The sequence below is a fragment of the Cavia porcellus genome, unplaced genomic scaffold (assembly GCF_034190915.1).
Source record: "Cavia porcellus strain 051 isolate PalLab524CR breed Dunkin Hartley unplaced genomic scaffold, mCavPor4.1 scaffold_6, whole genome shotgun sequence".
Classification (NCBI taxonomy): domain Eukaryota; kingdom Metazoa; phylum Chordata; class Mammalia; order Rodentia; family Caviidae; genus Cavia; species Cavia porcellus.
In genome coordinates this window covers 46,076,809-46,095,240 of record NW_026947489.1, presented here as the reverse complement: position 1 = coordinate 46,095,240, position 18,432 = coordinate 46,076,809, and the positions used below count along the sequence as shown (strand labels likewise).

The 18,432-nt window shown below is 37.8% G+C and overlaps 1 long non-coding RNA gene across 2 annotated transcripts in view; it reads right to left on the bottom strand.

The window, feature by feature from the left end:
• Nucleotides 1-11,246: 11,246 nt before the first annotated feature.
• Nucleotides 11,247-18,432, bottom strand: part of LOC134476432 (uncharacterized) — a 91,886-nt gene continuing 84,700 nt past the window's right edge. For both annotated transcript variants that reach the window (XR_010048072.1, XR_010048070.1), the window contains one exon: nucleotides 11,247-13,121. This is a non-coding gene — a long non-coding RNA (uncharacterized LOC134476432). The remainder of the gene's footprint in view (nucleotides 13,122-18,432) is intronic.

The following is an 18,432-nucleotide window of genomic DNA, read 5'->3' as shown; positions in this document are numbered from 1 at the left end:
CAGTAAGATATGATGTGCTAAATATCAGCCACCATTTCAGATGCAACACCTTATGCAGGTTTTAAGGAACAGATTTGAAAAGACAGATATGTCTGTAGGTGAAAATTTTGTGGGAGTTTGTTTCTACATATAGAAAAGATAATATCACTTTTAATAATATTGACTGATGGATTCTGTACAAAAACCCATAATAATCTATCTTCAAGAAAAGATAAGAGTGTGAGTTAGACTTGCCTCACAAAGGAGAGCCCCATCTTAAAAGACTTTGCCGTGCCTCAGTAAGTGAAGGTTTTGGAGTCTGGTAATTTCAGGCATGGCCTATGGGAAGAGAATTGGTGAGAAATGGGCAAGGTTTAGGACTGATGGACACAGCAAGTATTTTAATAAGTGTGGAGAAAGCAACTACTATAGGACAAGACTATCTAGTTGAGTCTACACTTTTCTAGATAAGACTGGCTATTGCCAGAAGGAAGCAACTATTTGCCTTGATAAATTAGTTTTCAGGAATTTCCTGAAACTAATAAAGCTAGTTATTAAAACTAGTCTTATCTTCCTGAGCTAGAATTTTCTGGGGTGGGAGAACAGTTAAGCTACCATGACATAGATCATATCAGTTCTCAGAAGAATGCCTACAAAAACTGAATTTAGAAAAATAATGAGAATAACCAGAGATATATAATGACAAAAATACATGTGGAGAACAAGGGATTCTATTAACAAGTCTCCAATGGAATATTTCTTAATTTTCATATTCTTTTAACTTTATACAAAACATGAGAATTTTTTGCACCATGGTTATAGTTTATTATAAATAATTTTAGAAAGCAGAAACTCAGAAATATTTTTGAAAATAAATGAGGGAGACAAAGCAAAAGTCTATTAGAGATTACTATGATGATCATATATATATATATATATATATATATATGTACTAGTAATTTGTATATGCACATACAATTTATATATATGTATATATATTTGTATCAGAAATCAAACTCGGGACCTTGAGCTTGTTAGGCAGGTGCTTGTGCCACTGAACTATACCCCTGACAATATATTTGCAACAAAAGCCAAACTTATAATTTATAAATAATCTTTCTTTCTTTTTTATTTTTTTTGAGACAGGGTCTCAATCTTGCTCTGATTCTCCTACCTCCAGAGGGCTTGGGTTACGGACTTGTGCCACCACACCTGGCTATATAGGTAACACTTTTTAAATATATTCACTCAGTACAAATTTGACATAACAGTTTAGGTAAAATTGAAGTTGTATATAAAGTGATACAGGTTCCAAAATTCAACATATATAATACACCTAAAAGTATACAAGGAATTAATAAATTTTTGAAATAAAATAGTTATGTTTTAGAAAAGTAAATTTATACTAAACAAATTGGAGTTATTTGACATTGACAATTCTTCCATATAGGTAATGCTGGTAAAAGACTTATTTAAAAAAGAAGGGTAAAACATAACAAAACAGAACAAAGTAGATCAGAAGCAAAACAATGTAAGTAACAGATTCCAAAGCAATACAGCAGGAGATCTACAGTGGCTACCATAATGTCTCTTGTTTTTTTCTAAATAGTTGCCTATATCTTCACACACAACAAATTCATATGAAACAAATAGTATAAAACTGATCAGAACAGAATAATGAAGGCATCACAGGCTTTCAAAACCAGGCAGTATGAAAATTAACAATGGCTGCCATAATGTCTCTTGTTCTCTTCAAAATAGCTGTCCATACCTTCATGTTTCTTGAAATTAAACAATACAAGACAAATTAAAATCACTTTGAACAAAGAATAGAAGCATTATTGAATTTCACAGCATGATATATGGAATCAGCAATGGATACCATAATGTCTGTTTTTCTTCAAAGTAGCTGTTCATTTCATCACACATAATATAACTGATTCTCAGGCATGTATAACCCCCTACATGTATATATATCCTTTCTGCACTAGTGAGAAAAACCAAACCAAATGAAACAAAACAAAACAGATTACTAGGAAAATAAGAAACAAAAAAAGACATCTTCTTGACCCAGGTTTGGTAATTCATATGTTTCTAGGAATCTGTCCATTTATTTTGTATTATTGAGCCTATGAAAGTAGAGGTTTTCAAAACAGGTGTGATGATCTTCTCTATTTCCACAGGGTCTGTAGTGATTTTACCCTTTTCATTCGTTATTGCATGAATTTGAGTTTTTTCTTTCCTTTTTAAAATTAGGTTGGCTAGGGGCTTATCAATTTTATTTATTCTTTCAAAGAACCAACTCTTTGACTCATTGTATTTTTTCTTACTTTCTACTGCATTGATTTCTGCTCTGATCTTTATAATTTCCTCCCTTCTTTTGGCTTTGGGCTTGACTTGCTCTTCTTTTTATAGATGTTTGATGTGTTATTTATTTGTGTTGGTTCTGTTTTCCTGATGTGAGAATTCACCACAGTAAATTTTCCTCTGAGTACTGCTTTCATTGCATCCTACAGGTTCTGGTAAATTACATTTATAGTTTCATTTGCTAATAGATGTTATTTAATTTCTTCTTTAATTTCCTCCTGATTACTCAGGAGTGTATTATTCAATTTTCATGTATTTGTGTGTTTTTTGCAGTTCTTTTGTCATTAATTTCTAGTTTCATGGCACTATGATCTCATAGCATGCATGGGATAATTTCAATTATTTTGCATTTACTTAAGCATGTTCTGTGGGCTAGTATATGATCTATTTTAGAGAATGTCCCATGTGCTGCTGAGAATGTATATTATGATGTTGTTGGATGGACCACTCTGTATACATCCACCAAGTCCAATTGTTCACAGGTGTGATTCAGTTCTGTTATTTCTTTGCTGATTTTCTGTCTAGTTGATCTGTCCCTTTGTGTCAGTAGCATGTTAAGGTCTCCTATTATAATTATGTTATTGCTTATTTGAGTTTTCATTTCTGTTAATACTTGTTTTCTATAGCTGGGTGCTCTGGAATTTGGTGCATGTATATTTAAGATCGTTATCTCTTCTTCTTGAAGTTTTCTCCTAACTAGTATGTAGTGACTTTCTATATTTCTTTGGCTCATTCTTGGTTTCAAGTTTACATTGTCTGCAAACAAAATAGCTATCACTGCTTTTTTATGGTTCCTGTTGCATGAAGTATTATTTTCCATCATTTGACTTTCAGTCTATGAGTTTCCTTTTGGGTTAGATGGGTTTCCTGTATAGAGCATATGATTGGATGTTGTTTCTTGACCCATTCTGTCAGTCTGTTTCTTTTAATTGGTGAATTGAGACATTTACATTAATGATTATAACTCATATATGTTGGTTTATTTTTGACATGCTTTCTGCTGTTGATTCTTTACATTCTCTACAATTTCTGTTTAATTGTCTGCCTTGCTTAGTGTTTTTTCCCTATGTACATCTAGGATGTCTTTCAGTATTCTTTGCGGGGTTGGTTTGCTGGTCATGAAGTTCTTCAGCTGTTCTTTTTTGTGGAAGTATCTTATTTCTCCATCCATTTTGAAGGACAGTTTTGCAAGATATATCAATCTGAGTTAGAAGTCATTTTCCTTTAGGATCTGAAATACTTCACTCCCTGCTCTTTTTGACTTCATTGTTTGTGTTGAGAAGTCTGTTGTGATTCTGATAGGATTTCCTTTATAGGTTGTCTGTTTCTTCTCTCTAACAGCCTTTAATATTCTGTTCTCATGCTGGATTTCTGGGATGTTGATTATTATATGTCCAGGTATAGTCTTATTATGGTTATGGCTATTTGGAGTTCTATATGCTTCACTGATCTGTATGTCAGTTTCCATTCTCATGTTTGGCAAATTTTCAGCTATTACTTCAGTAAATAGCCTCTTGATATCATTTGTGTTGTCACCTTTTTGTTTATCTCTATCAATTTTATGTTGTTTTTTTTTTGCACCATCTTGCAGCTGTTGAATTATTATTTCCTGATTCCTTGTTATTTTTAAAAGATCTTTTCTTTCCTGTTCACTAGCTGCCATCTTGTCTTCAAGGTCTGAAATTCTACCTTCACTTTCATTGAGGTGATTTTGCCAACTTTTGATGGAATTTTTAATTTCCTGTATATCTATGTAATCTGCTTCATGCATTCTTTTTGTTTCTTATATTGTTCATTCAGGGTTGCCATCTTTTTGCACTGCTCCTCTAATTTTTTAAACTGTGTCTTCTTTAGATGTGTTCAGCATTTTTTCATTACATTTATCATTTTTTCTTTTACTTGGGAAATTATTTCTGATCTGAGTTCTTTTACACCTTCCTGATATTCCTATTTTTTCTTCAGTTGTTATCATTTCAGGAATTTCAGGTATATGGCTTACATTTTCTTCTATGACCCTGTCTCCTAGGCTTGCTTGGGATGGGCTGGAAGTTTGATATTGCATTCTGCTCTTTTGTTTCATCATTTTCCTATATTTCTGGGTTTTGTGCCATGTTCCAAAGCTTCCCCTGCACTGGGACTCACCTCATGCTCCTGGGGCGGAAAGCAAGCAACTGCTAGCTGCTGGGAGGTTGCTGGATGTTGCCCAGTTAGGCCCACGGAAACACCCTATGCATCTTCCAGTGATTTGGGATGCTGGGTGGGGTCTTATTGACTGGGAGCAATGGTTCAAAGTTTCTCCCCTGCACTGGGAATCACTTCACATACCTTTGGCTCCACGGGCCGAATGGAGGTCACTGAGTGTGGCTCAGTTAGGCCCATGGGGACCTCCTGTGTGTCCTCCCATGATTTAGGAGGTTGGGAGGTGTCTTCCCAGCTGGGAGTGATGGTCCAAAGCTTCCCCTGTGCATTGGGGATCACCTCAAGCACCTTTGACTCCTGGGGTGGATGGAGGTCTCTGGCCCTTTTAGGTCCCTCAGGGATTTCCCATTCATCCTCCAGTGGTCTAGGATCCTGAGCCCTGTCTTACAGGCTGGGAGTGATTTTCTAAACCTTCTGCATGCTGGTAATCACCTCACACACCTTTGGCTCCCAGGGAAGAATGCAGATCACTGGGGAATGGCCCAGTTAGGCCCATGGGGACCTCCTGTGCCTCCTCTTGTGATTTAGGATGCTGAGTGGGGTCTTACTGGCTGGAAGCAATGTTCCAAAGCTTCCCCCATGCACTGGGAATCACCTAGCACACCTTCTGCTCCCCTCAAATAAATATTTTAACTGGTGAGGTAGAGGTAATGAATTTTTCCTCATACTAGATGTCTAGTAAGAGTTTATGTTCCTTAAAACCAAAGAGTGAATTTTAGAACAATGGAGGTTAAGAATCTTGTAGCCCAAAAATGAGCCCCCCCCCAGAGCCCCCAATTTGGTGTCCAAAAATGGGGCAAGACATGTTTTTTAAAAAGCAGTGCTGATTTATTTTATCCTGGGCCCAGTGACACAGTGCAGCTGGCGTTTGCAAAAGCTGTGTGTCTCACTCAAAACTTTTCATACTTTATGTAGAAAGCATGATTTACAAAGTAAGGAGTTATGGGCATGGATCAGGAAATGAGAAAATCCTTGATCTGCTAAGAATGAGGAAGACCTTTGTTTCCCTGTGCAGAGGCCAGAAAAGTCTCGCAGGAATTTACAATCCTTTGTCAACTAATTTTAGCATCAATTTTAGATAACATCTGTTGTTTGCAGAGGGCAGCAATGGCTAACATATCAATTAGGTCAGATTCCCAGGAATTTACAGTCCTTTGCAGAGGGGAGCAATGATTAACATATCAATTAGGTCACCCAGGAAAATGGCACATATAGAACAGTATGCTGATGCTACAGATACTTTGGTCATATAAGTTCAGCATAACACAAACATAATGAAGCGCTTTTTGTTAGTGTATAACAAAGAACAAAATATATTTATTGAGAGAAAGAAAGCTTCTATCTGAGAGACAGAAGGGTCCTAAGTGGGTTGCCAAAGACTGTCTTTTCTAGGGACTTTTTTTTTTTGTACCAGGGATCAAACTCACGACTGCACACTTGCAAGGCAGGCACTTAATGCCACTGAGCTGAATCCCCAGCTCCCTTTTTGAAGGACTTTTATAGAGCAAAATCACAAGATAAGATGGATCCATGGTGCGGAAAAATGGAAACACATGAGGCAGGCATGTGGTGGGACAGAACTATGGTCAACTAATAAGATTAACTGTTCAGGTAAAATTGATTAAATCAGGGGCAAGTGGGGAAGTGAGTAGAAAGCAAGCATGCTTAAAAAACGGTGATTCTTCTTGTAGGGTATTGGGGTGGTGATTTGTAGCTTCCTTATCTATTTAGAATATCAACCCTTGATGTTTGTACTTAGGGTGTAATTCATTTGTTTTGTCCTTTGTCTTGAAATCTGGGCCACAGAAGAGGTGTCTGTCTCCTCCAAGGTTGCAAGGTATCTGACCTTCTGCACTGGCTTCTTCTAGAGTCTAGCCTTGTCTGACTGCCTATAAAATTTCCAACTAACTCAGCTGCCTATGACACTGGGGTTTGCACCTATAGAATCTGAGATTTGTAGACAGATTTTTGGAGGGGTACTGGGAATCAAAATCAGGACCTTGTGCTTTTGAGGTAGATGTTTATGCTTTTGAACTATCAACCCCAGCCTTAGACAGTTATCTTTCTAAAAATTTTATTCATTCCCTGAAACACTGGTGTTAATTAAAAGTCCCCCCATTATTTGAAAATTTTCAAAAAACAGTTTTCATTAATTTTAGGGGAAAATCTAGTTGTGTTAGTCTCTTTTTTATTGCTAATATAACAATAATAGACTAGGTAAATTTTAAAGAAGAGGTTTATTGATTTCTCACTTCTTGAGTCTCAGGGTCACATGGTGTCAGAATTCTGAGGCACTGCAATATCTGGCAAAGGAGGGGACAGGGGTGTGTGTTGGCAGCTGGATCTCTTCCTCTTTATTCTATTTTTTGTGCTGCTTGGGATGGAACCAGGGCCTTAAGCACACTAGGTAAGAACTCTACCACTGAGCCACATCCCCATTCCCTCTTTCTCTTCTTGTAAATCAGGAGAGTTCCCCCAGTGAGTTTACTCAATTCCAAATACTTCTCCAATCCCCACTTTTAAAGACTACAGTTGGATTAGCTACTACCCTCTAAAAACATCAGAATGGGCATCCAAAAAATAATTCTTTTTGTGTGCTGGTGATTGAATTGCAATGGCAAGCACAAATACCAAAAGAACAGCCAGATTTGGAGGCAGATTTCTTTATTTGTGTCAATGGACATTGATTGGCATCACCTTCAGAATATGAGGCACCAATATCTGATGGGTGAAAGAGTTTTGCCCTAAAATAAATTGCAGGACATTATGGCAGTAGTTCAACATGGTGGAAGGCCAAAGCAAGGATGCTTAACCTAACAGCCACTTCCTCTTTTTCCCCCTGATTACAACTTCCTTCTTCCTTTCCCCTGCACATGAAGAGAATTCCAATCAGCTCCTTGTGCATCATCAATGCCAATCCCAAGCACCACATCTGCTCAAAAGTCACGTATACCCCACATTCCATATCAGGTCAGAGAACAAAGCCAAAGTCTTACTGGTTGTGATCTCCTCTCCACACCCTTTAAATAAAAAGACCACATTTACTTTTTCTTATATTCTACTTTTCTGTTTCACCAGAAAACTCTAACATTTTGGTGCCGTAACTCAGATTGGCAGAGCATATTGACTCTTGGGAGTCACTCCCAGTTCGAGCTCCCCTGCCTACAAACCACTTTTCCTTCCTGCAGGACCTGTTTATTTGCTGCCACCAGCCTGCATGCAACACTGGCCTACTTCATTTAACCACAGGTGAGCCACCATCTATCCAGGGTTTTCTATTTCCCTGGGCTGGGCCCACACTGGATAACCAATTTCCATCTGTGGACAAAGATAGCAGTTCTCATATTCCTTGTGCAGGACAGCCCAAGGCAGAGCTGCTACTCTCTTGTCTTCTGGGACTCCACCACATGTTCTAGGTGATGGCCAATGAGAACTGGTGCTGGGAGCTTCCATGTCACACTTCAAAAATTGGTGATGACTTCTTTTAATAAGTGTGATGCAAGACAACTTTCATATTCCCAGGGGGGTGCTAAAACTCTTATGTCTTGAGGCAAAGTTGCCCTTTTGGCTCACTTTTTAATTTGGTCATGGGGAACAGTATTTCCTGTCCCCCAAAATCCACACCTCTAGTATGCATGGTTTGTAACCTTGGTGCTCTTAGCCTAAAGAAGGCTATAAAGTCTAAAAAACTAATCTTTTACTGTCAGGTGGCCTGGCCAACATATCAACTTAATAGCAGCCCATGGCCTAAAGGGAAAACATTTGACCCCTGTTTCCCTCAAAATTTATGTAACTTTTGTCACAATGGCAGCAAGTTAGCAAAAGTCCCATATGTACAAACCTTGCTTACCTTAAGGATGTGTTCTTCTCTCATTCAATCATATATGGTGACCCAAATATTTCTAGCTCATTCTACTATTCCAGGAACTCCACTTTCCTCCCAACCAGACCCCTTAGATGATGTGCCTCCTGTCTTTACTGCCATCCCCCATACCTCCAAGTCCAAACCCTGCAACTTTCTCAGCCAGAGGTTTCTGAGCCCCCTGTGTCATCCTCTCCCACTTCCTCACCCCCAGTGGCCTCTAATCCCTTTCATAGTTTCTCATCCCAGTCTCAGATTTCTCCATCCCCTCCACCTGAGCCATCTATTCCATTGGATGACTCTTCTTCTTTGGCCCCTACTCCTGTGTTGCCATTTTCCCCACCAGCTCACCATTCTTGGTCTCATGCATTTCAGCCACCTAGCAGGCTACTTGATATTCAACTGCTATCTTGTGATTCCATTACCACATGGTCTTCAGGAGCCATCTTGCTGCAGTTCACATAGAGGACAGCCTCCATCTTGTGGCCCTCTGCCATGTGACAGTGAGCTGCCATCTTATGACAGGTCACAGAGTAAATGGCTACCATCATGTGGTCCCTCATCATGGGATCAGCAGCTGCTATCTTGTTGCAATTCACATGATAACCAGCTGCCTTTTTGTGCTCCCTCACTATGTTACCACCAGCAGCCATCTTGTTGTGGATCAAATGGTAATCAGTTGCCATATTGTGTTTCCCTGTTGCATGGTAATGAGTGGGCATTTTGTGATCAATTGCCCAGTAATTGCCCACAGATACTTAGGAAGCTTAGTGGCCATCTACACCTCCCACTCCACAGCCTTCTCAGCCTCAGTCTTTATTTCCACTTTGGAACAGGCTGGTCCCAAGGGACTAGCTCATATTCATGTTTTCTTTTCTTCACTGACCTATCTCAGATTAACTATAAATTAAGTTGCTTTTCTCTTGACCAACAAAATTATATTAAATAATTTAAATTTATAACTATTTGTAACTATCATTATGATTTATATTTCAAAGATATTTATGTGTTTCTAACACTGACCTCAGCTCACAAAAGTGAGCTCAGCTGTGACAAGTAGCTAAAAAAACCCCAGTGGATCACAGATATAAAACAAATACTACTGAGAATGACCCTGGGCCTACTGCAGTGCCTAAATGGCATCTTAACTGGAATTGCCAAAATGGAGAAAGTTCTTATAAGATATAAGATTCTTATAGAGAATAAGAGAAGGTTCTTATAAAATATAAAAAATGATTAAATGTATAATTGTGGGCTTTAACAAAATAGCTCAAAAACATACTAACTATAATAAGTTTTTAAAATAGGTCCAAGAGGCTAATAAAAATCCAACTATATTCCTAATTCATCTTAGGGTCATCTTAATTAAGTTTTCTAATATAAACCCAGACTCTCATAAAGGGACAATTGTATTAACTCTTATTTTATTTCTCAGGCTGCTCCTGATATTGTTGTGAAACTACAAAAGGCTGACCTTGGCCCTTAGACCCCACAGGGAGACCTCCTTAATATGGCTTTTCATGTTTTCAAAAATAGAGTTAAAATTCAAAAGAAGAAAAAAGAGGCACCAAAAAAGAAGCTTGCTAAATATCAATCTGATCTTTTAGCAGTAGCATTTGGAGTTCTAAGACAGGTAAACTGAAACAAGGTGGAGCTGCTAGAGCCCTTCCTAGACCATACTTCAAGGAAGCACATTGGGCAAGAGAATGTCCAAACCCAGGAGTTCCTTTGGGGCCTTGCCCCCATTGCAATCTCAAGGGCCATTGAAAGAGTGACTGTCCTAGCCACCAGAGAGCAGGTAAGCTATCTTCTAACTCCGTGCCCTCACAGGAGACCTCACCACCACTGGATTTGTCACTGGCTGATCTACTTGGACTTGCTACTGAAGATTGATGGGGCTTGGGGCCCACAGCCTCCATTAGGGTATTCTTCTCAGAGCCCCAAGTCTCACTGGAAGTCTCAGGTAAGATATTCTCTTTACTTGTAGACACGGGGGCAACATATAGTATTCTCTCCGAGTTTTCAGTCAGTTATATTAAATCCTCACTCTCTGTAGAGGATGTTGATAGCCAGCCTACACAGTCTTTTGAGACATGGCCTATTCCATGCAGGTTCTAAACTCTCTTCTTTATCCATAGCTTTCTAGTAATTCCAACATTCCCTCATCCCTTTTAGGTAGGGATCATCTTCAAAAGTTTAACTTCTCCTCCGCCTTCTCCCTCCCCAAGCTCTCATTCTCCGAACACCCTCATGGTGCATCACAAAGCCATCCTCTCCTCTCCTTTCTTCTCTGGTAGATCCCATAGTTTGGGATATGTCCAGCCCCACCCATGCTACCCATGCCACACCTGTTTTAATTCACCTCAGGGGTCCTTCAAATTTGTCTTATGTTCCCCAATATCCTATAACTTCCAAATGTTTATGGAGACTTAAACATATAAACACGAGATTTTAGACAATGGTTTTCTTAAACCTATCCATTCATCCTACAATACTTCCATTTTCCTGATATTCAAGCCTAATGGGTCTTATCATCTGGTACAAGACCTTAGGGTAATCACTGATGCTGTTACCTTAATTCACCCAGTGGTACCAAACACTTACACCATACTTTCTCATACCCCTCCCTCCACCACTCATTTTACAGTCCTAGCTCTTAAAGATGCCCTTTTATTTTTACCATTCCACCATATCCTGATTGTCAGGATTTCTTTGTGTTTACATGGAGTGACCTAGACACTCTCAGGTCTCAACAACTTATTTGGACTGTGTTTCCTCAAGGGTTCAGAAATAGTCCTCATTTCTTTTTTTTTTTAAATTTTATTTAAAGAGAAAAAAAGCAAAACAGAAAAAGGGGTAGAAATAATACAGAATTTAAGAAACAGCAAGAAATCACTAGTTGATAAATTACGTATTGTCCTGTTAGAAATAGTTGTTCAAGTTACAAAAGTAAAGCATACAAGTGGACATTCAAACAGTGAGACTGCAAACAGTTTTGTTAAATGACCCAACAAAACCTTAGTAATATGGTTATCAATTCTACACACTTAAATATTCATGCAGTTATATTCTTTAGAGCACTTGCTTTTCCTCTGCTTTTTACAATAGCAATTACACATTTTTGGTTTCATTACTCCTACATTTATTATTACTTTTTATACTGTGGTATAAAAATATGATATTTATAAATATGATTCTTATTTATTTCACTTATGAGAATAGTTTCAAGTTGTCACTATTTACCTATTGAGGCCTCAAGATCATCCTTTTTATAGTTGAGTAATATTCCATTGTATGAAAATACCACATCTTTTTGATCCACTCTGTGGCTGATGGGCATTTTGGTTGTTTCCAAGATTTAGCTATTACAAATTGTGCTGCTATGAACATGGGTGCACATATATCACTGTGATTTGATGTTTTTAGTTTTCTGGGAAAATACCCAGGAGGGGAATAGCTGGATTGAATGGAACTTCCAATCCTGGTCTTCTGGGAATCTCTATACAGGTTCCCATAGTGGCTGCACCAGCCTACAATACTGCCAACAGTGGAGCAGTGTTCCTTTCCCCCAACATTCCTTGTGAACATTTGTTATCAGTTGATTTCTTTTCTTCTTCTTCTTTTTTAGTACTGGAGATCAAACTCATGACTTCATACTTGCCAGGCAAGCACTTATGCTGCTGAGCTAAATCCCTGGCCAATCAGTTGATTTCTTAATGGCAACTACGCTTTCTGGAATGAAATAAAATCTCAGTGCTGTTTTAATTTGCATTTCTTGAATGACCAGTGACGGTGAATATATCTTCACATATTTATTTGCCATTTGTATATCTTCACCTGAGAACTGTGTGTTCATCTCAGGTGCCCAGTTTTGGAGACGGTCTTTGAATTTGGGGAGCTTGATGATTTTCAGTTCTTTATATGTTATGGATATAAGTCCTTTGTCTGAGGGGTTGCTGGTTAAAATTCTTTCCCATTCTGTGGGTTTTCTTTTCACTCTGCTAGTGATTTCTTTTGAAGTGCAGAAGCTTTTCAATAATATGAGATCCCAGTTGCTGATCTTTTAAAGTGTTTTCTGTGCAGTTTGCATTTTGTTCATGAATTCTCTGCCTACCCCTATGTCTCCAAGACTTCCACCTACCTTGTCTTCCAGTAGATTTAGTGTTTCTGTTTTAATAATTAGGTCTTTCATCCATTTAGACTGTAGTTTTGTTCATGGTGATTGGCATGGGTCTAGTTTCAGTCTTTGGCATGTGGGGAGCCAATTTTTCCAGCACCACTTACTGATACTATCTTTCTTTCAGTGAATATGGATAAAATAAGGTGGCTGGGTGTGTTTGTAGTTGTAGTTGCATCTTCTAATTTACTCCATTGATCTTCAGGTCTGTTTTTATTCTAGTACCATGCTGATTTCATTATAGTAGCTTTGTAGTATAATTTCAGGTCAGGGATTCTGATGCCTCCTGTCTTGCCTTTGTTGCTTAGAATTGCCTTTGCTATTCTAGGTCTCTTCTGGTTCCAGATGAATTTTAGGACTGATGTTCTGAAGGGCCTGCTGTAGAGAACAAGTCAGAGATTGCATCCACTGCAGTGTCTAGCAAACTTGAAAAGGAAAGGTTGTCAATAAAGAGAGAGTTGGACATTCATTTCCCAAGGGAATAGCAGCATCCACCACAGTAGTCAAATTCTTGATTTCCACAAGTAACGTCATAAGCTTTGGAGGAGACATAAGGCAAAACAATTAGTTGAGCTATAGATTCAGAAACATGTAGTTGAATGAGTAAGAGAAACCACAATTGAATCAACAGTATTCCAGTATAATCAGCATCAGTGACACTGGGAATCACAAAAGTACCTCTTTTTGATGCATGTGAACAGAGAGGAACTCGGCCAGCTGTCCTAGGAGGTAAAAGGTTATGAAAAGTAGTAGAAACCTTATAAACCACACATGGCATCCCCAAGGTAGTAGCAGGTTATATATATATGTCTTTTAAAGCATTTTGGCATTCTTTTGTATGCTAATTGATTTAACAAAATAGAATTGCTGCTCTCTTATTCATCTGACTTTATTTAATCTATGTATAAAAGTAAGGAAAGATTCACTAGTCTTCTGTTTAATAGTACTAAAGGAACCTTGTGCATTTGCTGCTTCAGGGATTCTCTTCCAAGCTTTTAAAACAATTTGAACCATTTGAGGATAAACTTGAGGGTGGCAATGAACTTGGTGAATAGCTGAAAATGCTCCCTCACCTCATAATGCAGTAGCTCCTACTGGAATATTGCAATCTAAATTATCTATAGCTTGTGTGTCTCCAGCATCATTATGTTCTTGAAGCCACACCTGATATTGGGTTGGAGAAACAATAATGTGCACTAAGGTTTTCCAATAAAAAGGGATTATCTCATAACTGTGACCAATACCCTCAGTAATGCCAACTACAAAAGTACTTTTAAGTCCATATTTCTTGACAGCATTTTAAGATTTTATTACTGTAGCTTTAGGGGCTGGAGATTTAACTCAGCGGCATAAGTGCCTGCCTTGCAAGCAGGCAGTTGTGAGTTCGATCCCCAGTACCGATAAAAAGGAAAAAGACAAAAAAAAAAAAAAAAGATTTTATTACTGTAGCTTTGTAGTATAACTTCAGGTCAGAGATTGTGATGCCTACTGTCTTGCCTTTGTTGCCCAGATTGCCTTTGCTATTGTAGGTTTCTTCTGTTTACAAATGAATTTTATGAGTGTTTTCTCTAGATCTGTGATGTATGTTAATGTTGTTTTGATTGGGATTGCATTAAATATGTATAACAGTTTTGGGTGTATGGCCATTTTCACAGTGTTGGTTCTTCCTAGCCAAGAGCAAGGAATATCCTTCCCTTTTCTAATATCCTCTTCAATCTCCTTTTTAAGTGTAGCGTAATTTTCAGCATACAGTTCTTTTACATTCTTGGTTAGGTTGATTCTTAAGTGTTTCATTTTTTCAGATGTTATTGTGAAAGGCAATATTTCCATAATTTCTCTCTCACACTTGGTCATGATGTGTAATGTTATTAATGATTTGTTGCATTCTATTTGCTAGTATTTTATTGAGAATCTTTGCATCAATGTTCACTAATGAAAGAGGTATATAGTTCTTTTTGGTTGGGCTTTTCTCTGGTTTTGATATCAGAGTAATACTTGCCTCCAAGAATGATTTAGGGAGGATTGCTTCCTTTTCAATTTCATTTAAGAGTTTAAGGTGTATTGCCATCAAATCTTCTCTAAATTTCTTATGGAATTCAGCTGTGAATCCATCAGGACCTGAGCTTTTCTTTGTTGGTGTTATGGATTAAGACCTGTGGTCAACTTAATGCCAGCTGGATTACATCAGCATGGTGCTGAGTGAAGATGCTTCACTTGAGGATAGTTGTCAGCATAAATAGGTGGAGAAGGAGAAGGAAGGTGTTAGGGTGTTGACGCATTAAGGTGTTATTGCACTGAAGCATCGTGTGTTCTCCTATGAGTTGCTGTTTAAGCTGTTGGTTCTCTTGTAGAAGCTTTGGCCCTCACATAAAGCATTGCTTCCTGGCTCTGGATGGAAAGATGTGTGACACTTGGTCTCCAGGATGGGCTTGTCACACTGGTTTCCTGGTATGTACCCGACTGTGCTTGTTGTTAGAGGAGCTCAAGCCCTCCATGTCACTGAGAATGGCTGTGGTGCCTTTCAGGACAGCCTGGTCTTTGCTGTGAGTGTGATTTCTTGGCTCCAGCATAGAACTGTCAGCCCACCAGCACATCTCCTTCACCCAGCTGGCATGGACTTTCTGGCTTCCACCACTGACCTTTAGACCTTCCCAGCCTGGATCCATAAGAGATTGGTGTGAGTTCTTCTTGTGGGCTCTAGATCTCCAGCTGGACTTATGGGAGGCATTGTCATGAGTTTTGGATTTTCATCTGGACTCATGTGGGACATTGCTGTGGGATTTAGGCCCTTGACTAAATATTCTGTCTTTGGTGTTGCAGAAAGATTTCCTGCATTTTCTTGTGTTAACTACCGGTCACCATTATAAAAATAATATTATAAACTCCATGTCCTGATTCTAATTGTTCCCTGCACAACCCCTGACTACAACAGTTGGTAAGTTTTTGTTGTACTAAAATGCAAAAAAACTAAAATAGTTAGTTCAAAGATAGTTATTAGCAAAAATAATTAGTTAAAAGGATAGTTAATAGCAGTATTGTCATTCTGTGCTGTGCTCATTACCCTAGTAACCATGCACTGACCACATATTTATAAATTAACTGACCGTGTTGTCATGCTGTTCTGTATGTGTTGTTCCCTGAGTAACCTGTTTGCTGTGTCAAGCTTTGTTCCCTTTGTAAGAGACAAATGATGCTGTGTCAACCATTGTTCCCTTTGTGAGAGACAAATGTTCCTGGAATTGGCAGACCAAGGGCTATGAATTGGCTAGCCACCCACTGTGAAATGCCTCTGACCTCAAGCAAAGGGGAACAAATGCCCCCCTTGTTTCTGTTTCTCATTGCTATGTACTTAATCATCAATGAGATAATCATAAAGTGAACTATACTAATCTGTCAGAATTCTAACTCAGGTGCACAGTTTTGCAAACTCCATCTGCACTGTGCCACTGGGTACCAGTTTAAGTAAAGCACTCTTTTAAAGATGTCTTGCCCCCCTTTGTGATTAATATCTTGGGGTCTTATTTTTTTGGGTACAACAGTTTTTAATTACATTTACAATTTTAATAGCTGATATTAGGTTATTCAAAATTGCTATATCTACTTGGTTGAGCTTTAATAGTTCATATGTTTCTAGAAATCTGTCAATTTCCTCCTTATTTTCCACTCTATGTGAGTAGAGGTTTTCAAAGTTGATATTCTGATCTTTTGAATGTCAATGGGATTTGTAGTATTTTCTCTATTTTCAGGGCTTACTGCATGAATTTCGGATTTTTCTTTCTTTTTCTTGATAAAGTTGGCTAGAGGTTTATCAATTTTATTTATTCTCTCAAAAACACAGCTCTTTGATTCATTAATTCTTTGCAGTTTTTTTAGTTTCAATCACATTAATTTCTGCTCTGATTTTTACAATTTCTTCTGTGAGCTTTGGGTTTGACTTGCTCTTTTTCATGAAGCTTGAGATGAAGCATTGAGTTGTGCTCATTCTGTTTTCTTGATCTGACAATTTATTGCTATATATTTCCCTTCTAAGACTGCTTTCATTGTATCCCATAGATTACGGCATTCTGTTTCCACATTTTCATTGAATTGTAGGTATTGCTTTATTTCTTCTTTAATCTATAGCCCACTAGTTGTTCAGAAGGTTGTATTTAATTTCCACATATTTATGCAGGTTTTGCAAGTTCTTTTTTTTTTTTTAACTTTTTATCGGTGCCAGGGATCGAACTCACGACCGCCTGCTTTGCAAGGCAGGTGCTTATGCCGCTGAGCTAAATCCCCAGCCCCAGGTTTTGCAATTTCTTTTGCCATTAATTTCCAATTTCAGTGTGCTATAGTCAGGTATTATGCATGGGATAATTTCAATCCCTTTGCATTTACTGAAGAATGTTTTATGGGCTAATATGTGGTCTGTTTTGGAGAATGTCCCATGCCCAGCTGAGAAGAATGTGTATTCTGACGTGGTTGGGTGGATTACTCTGTAAACATCTACTAAGTCCATTTGCTCACAAGTGTGATTTAGTTCTATTATTTCTTTGCTGACCTTTTGTCTAGTTCATCTATCTCTTTGTGATAATGGGTTGTTAAGATTCCCTGTTATAATTGTGTGCTTGTATATTTGTTTTTGATGTTCATTAGTATTTGTCTTACATAGTTGGCGATCCTGTATTTGGTGCATATATATTTATCATTGTTAGTTTTTCCTCTTGAGTTTTTCCACTAATAAGTATGTAGTGACCTTCTTTATCTTTCTTAAACATTTTTGGTTTGAAGTTCACATTGTCTGCAAATAGAATATTTATCCCTGCTTTTTTCTGGGTTCCTGTTGCATGTAATACTGTTTTTCATCCTTTGGCTTTTAATCTATGAGTTTTCTTTTTGGGTCAGATGTGTTTCTTGTATACAGAATATTGTGGGATCATGTTTCTCAATCCATTCTGTCAACCTATTATTTCTTTTGATAGGTGAATTTAGGTCATTTACCTTTATGGATATCACTGATATGTACTGGCTTGACTTTGTCATGTTATGTTCCAATTGTCTGTTGTCTGCTTTCCCCCCTTGTTTAACTGTCTGTCTTGTGTGGTGGTTTCTTTTTGTGGTTGTTCTGGAGATCATGGTCATTTTTATCTCTATCTAGTATGTTTTTCAATACTCTTTCTAGAGTTGATTTTGTGGATATGAATTTCTTCAGTTTTTCTTTGTCATGGAAGTATCTTGTTTCTCCATTCAACTTGAATGAAAGATTTTCTGGGTACATCAATCTGGTTGGAAGTTGTTTTCTTTCAGGTCTTGAAATACCTCCCAACAAGCTCGTATTGATTTGAGGGTTTTTGCTGAAAAATCTGTCATGATTTTAATGGGTTTTCCTTGTTAGATGAGTTGTGTCTTTTCTCTAACAGCTTTTAGTATTTTGTTTTTATGCTGCATGTCTGAGATCTTATTTATTATATGTCTGGGTGTAGATTTATGTTGGTTGTGACTGTTTAGTATTCTATATGACTCACTTATCTGCATACCAGAATTTTTTTCTGATGTTTGGGAAATTTTCTGATATTACTTCTGTGAATAATTTACCTGTGCCATTTGTATTGACTCCTGCATCTTCACTGATGCCTATTAATCTTATATTGTTTCTCCTGGCATCATCTTGAAGCTGCTGGATTTCATGCTGCTTTGTTATTTTTAAAAGTTCTATCCTTTCATGGTCACTAATTGTGATCTTGTTCTCAAGATCCCAAATTCTATCCTCAGCTTCATTTAAATGGGTTTGCCAACTTTCTTTCTTTTCTTTTCTTTTTTTTTTAACTAAAGACTGAGTGCTCCAACCCAACTTTCAATAGAATGTTTT